Here is a 5,554-nt window from a genome sequence, read left to right on the forward strand (position 1 = left end):
AAATAGAGAAAAAACAATGAAAACAAAAGCTGATCTTTGAAATGATCAATAAAATTGACAAACCTCTAACCAGACTGACCAAGGGTGGGGGGGAAGATACAAATTAATAATATCTGAAATAAAATAAGGGACACCATTACAGATCCTACAGATGTTAAAAGGATAATGAAGAAAAAATTATTAACAAGTACATGCCCACTGTATTAGTTTTCTACTGCTGCTTAACAAACTACCGCAACCATAGTGGCTTAAAACAACACATTCATTACACATCTATTACCTCACACTTTCTGTGGGTGAAGAATTCATGCTTGGTTTAGCTGGATGCCGTTCAGAGTCTCAAAAAGTTGCAATCAAGGTATTGGCTGGGCTGTGTTCTCATGAGGGTTTGACTGGTGTGGTAGGCAGAATAATGGTTCTCCAAAGATGCCAACACCCTAGTCCCCAGAAACTCTGAATATGCTACCTTATATAGCAAATGGGCTTTATAGGCATGACTAAATTAAAGTTATTATTATTTTTTTTTTTAGAGTGACAGAGATAGCAGGAGTAGGCCAGAGGGGCAGAGGGAGAAAGAATCCTAAGCAAGCTTCACATCCAGCACAGAACCCAATGCAGGGATTGATCCCATGACCCTGGGATCACAACCAAGGCCGAAATCAAGAGTCGGACGCCCAACTGACTGAGCCATATAGGCTTAGATTAAGATTCTTTTTTTTTAATTGTTTTAACGTTTATTTATTTTTGAGAGACAGAGAGAAACAGAGCATGAGTGGGGGAGGGGCAGAGAGGGAGACACAGAATTGGAAGCAGGTTCCAGGCTCTGAGCCATCAGTACAGAGCCCGCACGGGGCTCAAACCCAAGAACTGTGAGATCATGACCTGAGCTGAAGTCAGAGGCTTAACCGATTGAGCCATCCAGGTGCCCCTTAGATTAAGATTCTTAAAAATTAAGATTCTTAAAATGGGGAGATTAGTCTGGATTATCTATGTGAGCCCAATGTAACTACAAGGATCCTTATAAGATAAACAGGCAGGCAGGCAAGTTAGAGAAAGAAATGTGACAATGGAAGAAGTCAAGGTGATATGATGTGAGAAAGATATGACCAGCCATTTCTGGCTTGGAAGACAGAGGAAGGGGCCACAAACCAGAGAATACAATGGCCTATAGAATCTGGAAAAAGCAATGAATGGACTCTTCCCCAGAACCTCCAGAAGGAATATAGCCTTGCTGCCACCTTGATGTTTAGTTCCCTAAGACTTATTTAGGGCTTCTGATCCTCAAAATTATGAAATAGTAAATTTGTGTTGTTTTAAGCCACTAAGTTTGTGGGAATTTGTTACAGCAGCAATAGGAAATTAATATCATTAAGAAAGAATAAGCTTCCAAACTCACTCAGATGGTTGGCAGAATTATTTCCTGTGGCTAGAAAATTGAAGGCCCTAGATTCTTGCTGGCTATTGTTGGAGGCCATCCTCAGCCACTGTGGCCTCCCTGAAACTGAGAGAGAACTTTTATTTAAAAAAAACCTACAGCTAACATAACTTAATGTTGAAAACATGAATGCTTTTCCTGTAAGATTGGATGTCTGAGCTTACCACCCTTATTCAACATCATCCTGAAATCCTAGCCAGTACAATAATAAAAGAAAAAAATTAAAAGCATACAGATTGAAAAGTAATAAATAAAACTGTTTCTGTTCACAGACAATAAGATTGTCTACATGAAAAACCTCAAGGAATCTACAAAAAAATTCCTAGAAGGGCGCCTGGGTGGCTCAGTCAGTTAAGCATCTGACTTCGGGTCAGGTCATGAACTCACAGTTCATGGGTTTGAGCCCCGCATCGGGTTCTGTGCTGACAGCTCAGAGCCTGGAGCCTGCTACAGATTCTGTGTGTGTGTCTCTCTCTCTGCCATTCCCCTTCTGGTACTCTGTCTCTCTCTCAAAAATAAATAAAAACATTAAAAAAAAGTCCCTAGAACATATGAGTTTATCAAGGTCAGAGGATACAGAAACAATAAATACCAATTGTATGTCCCTATGCTAGCAATGAGTAATCAAAAATTAAAATTCTGAAAACTGCACAAGAAATATGAAATATGTAAGTATAACAAATATGTGCAGGATCTATACATTGAAAACACAAAACACCAATAAAAGAAATCAGAGGAAACCTAAATAAATTAAGAGATATACCATGTTAATAGGTTTGTAAGAGTTAATGTTCACAATTTTCCCCAAACTGATCTAAAGATTTAACACAATTACATTTAAAATTCCAACAGTATTTTTTTTGTACAAATCAATAAGCTGACTCTAAAATGTATACAGAAAGGCAAAGGAACTAGAATATCCAAACCCATTTTGAAAAACAATAAAGTTGGGGACTCACACTACCTGACTTTTAAGACTTACTATAAAGTTATACTAATAAAGATGACAACATGCTAAAGACAAAAGGATGAAGACATAGATTGATAAGGGAGAAGAGAGGGGCACCTGGGTGGCTCAGTCAGTTAAGCATCTGACTTCAGCTCAGGACATGATCTCACTGTTCCCGATTCCCAAGTTCAAGCCCCATGTTGGACTCTGTGCTGGCAGCTCAGAGCCTGGAGCCTATTTCAGATTCTGTGTCTCCCTCTCTGTCTCTGCCTCTCCCCTATTCATGCTCTGTATCTCTCTCAAAAATAAACACTTTAAAAAATTTTTTTAACTTTTTTTATAAAATTTTTTAATGTTTATTTATTTTTGAGAGAGATACAGAGCATGAGCAGGGGAGGAGAAGAGAGAGAGGGAGACACAGAATCTGAAGCAGGCTCCAGGCTCTGAGCTGTCAGCACAGATCCTGATGCAGGGCTTGAATTCACAGACCGCGAGATCATGACCTGAGCTGAAGTTGGACGCTTAACTGACTGAGCCACTCAGGCACCCCTAAAAATTTTTTTAAATAAAAAATAAAGCAGAATAGAGAGTCCAGAAATTGACCCACATAAAAATGGCCAATTGAGTTCTGACAAAGTGAAAAGGTAATTCAAAGAAGAAAGCCTTTTCTATACAGGGTGCCAGAACAGTTAGACATCCATATATAAATGAATGAATGTCAAACCATTCCACATACGTTATACAAAAATTAATTCAAAATGGATGACAGACCTAAATGTAATCATAAAACTATAAACTTCTTTTCTTTCTTTCCTGTAAAACACAGGACAAACTCTTTTGTGATCTTGGGTTAGGCAAAAAGTTCTGAGATATGGCACCAAGAGTATACCTATAAAAGATAAAATTGATAAATTGGATTTTATCAAATTAAAAATTCTGCTCTGCAAAAGACACTGTTGAGATAATGAAAGGATGAGCTATCAATTGGGAGACAATTTTTGTAAATCATTAACTAAAAAAGAACTTGTATCCAAAATATATAAAGAACTCTTGAAACTCAAACATAAGAAGACAACCCAATTTTTAAAACAGGCAAAAGACTTAAGCAGACACCTCATCAAAAATGTTAAATGGATGGCAAATAAGCATAGGAAAAAAACTCAGCGTCACTAGTCAATGAGATACAGATACAAACTTATTATAATGGCCAAAAACAAAACAAAAAACTGACAATACCAAGTACTGGAGAGGATGTAGAACAACTGTAACACTCATACATTGCTGATGGGAATGCAAAAAGATATATCCATTTTGGAAAACACTTTGTAAGTTCCTTATCAAGTCAAACATACACTTACCATAACACCCAGCAATCATACACCTAGGTATTTACCCAGGTGAAATGAAAACTTACTACAGAAAAACTTGTATGTAAATGTTTATAGTGACTTTATTCGTAGTCACCAAAAACTGGAAATAGCCAAACTGTCCCTCAACTGACTGGAAGCATGAGGAAAAGAAATGGAAAGAGAAGAACCAACATGCAGGAAGAGCAGGGACTGACCAACATAGCCCTGGGTCCCCAGCAGCAACAGTGGGTGAGTCTTCTCTTCAGGATGCCCACTAACTCTAGCAATTCCCAAGCTCTGTGCTGCATGGTTCTTTTGCTTTGTTTTTTGTTTTTGTTTTGTTTAATTGAGAGGAAATTCACATAACACAAATTTAAACATTTTAAGAGAACAATTCAGTGATTTACAGTATATTCACAATCTACAGAATGAGGCACGCCTGGGTGGCTCAGTCAGTTAAGCGACCAACTTCAGCTCAGGGCATGATCTCACAGTTCGTGAGTTGGGGCCCCATGTAGGGTTCTGTGCTGACAGCTCAGAGCCTGGAACCTGCTTTGGATTCTGCGTCTCCCTCTCTCTCTGCCCCTCCCCTGCTCTCTCTCTCTCTCAAAAATAAACATTAAAAATTTTTTTTAAAAAAATCTACAGATTGAGAGAAATATTTACAAATCAAATGTATGATAACAATCTAGTATCCAGAATACATAAAGAGTTCTTAGAACTCATCAACAACAAAAAGCAAACAAAAACTGGGCAAATGACTTAAACAGGCATTTCTCTAGAGACAACATAAGAATAGCCAACAAGCACATGAAAAGATGCTCAGCACTACTTGTCATGAGGGAGATCAAAACCACCATGAGGCACCGCTTATATCCACTACAATGTCTATAACAAGAAAAAAAAGATAGAAAAATAATAGGTGTTGTTAAGGGTATAGAAAAAAAGGGAATTCTCATACAATTCCAGTGGGAATGTAAAATGGTTCAGCCATTGTGGAAAACAGTTTGACAGTTCCTCAAAAAGTTAAACATAGAATTACCATGTGTTGCTTGGTTCTGAGTTTCAAATTCCTAGGATATACTATAACAGCATCAAATTTAAGTTGGGTGTCTACTTCTGGATCAATTGGCAGCAGCAAGGTGATGAGGTGCCTAAGTCTGAAAAGGTGACTGGGATCTTATCTTTGTGTACTACAGGCACTCACAGCAAAGGGGAACTGTGTGCTAGGTAGTTGCCCCCAACAGATGTGTATTGTAAGCAAAAAGGGTGCACTGATTATCTTCCACTGGAGGTCACCCACCAGAATATGAAAAGGACAAAATAGGATTCAGTGGCATTCTGATTACTTCCCACCCCCCATAGTCTCCTCAATATCCCAACAGGGAGTTGTCTAAGGCCTAAGAGAAAATACACTCATTCTCATATTTATATTTTAAAATTTTGTTTGAATGAATAGACACTTCTCTAAAGAAGACATCCGGATGGCCAACAGGCACATGAAAAGATGTTCAGCGTCACTCCTTATCAGGGAAATACAAATCAAAACCACACTCAGGTATCACCTCACGCCAGTCAGAGTGGCCAAAATGAACAAATCAGGAGACTATAGATGCTGGAGAGGATGTGGAGAAACGGGAACCCTCTTGCACTGTTGGTGGGAATGCAAATTGGTGCAGCCGCTCTGGAAAGCAGTGTGGAGGTTCCTCAGAAAATTAAAAATAGACCTACCCTATGACCCAGCAATAGCACTGCTAGGAATTTATCCAAGGGATACAGGAGTACTGATGCATAGGGCCACTTGTACCCCAATGTTCATAG

This window comes from Felis catus, chromosome D4 (assembly GCF_018350175.1).
Source record: "Felis catus isolate Fca126 chromosome D4, F.catus_Fca126_mat1.0, whole genome shotgun sequence".
Lineage (NCBI taxonomy): Eukaryota > Metazoa > Chordata > Mammalia > Carnivora > Felidae > Felis > Felis catus.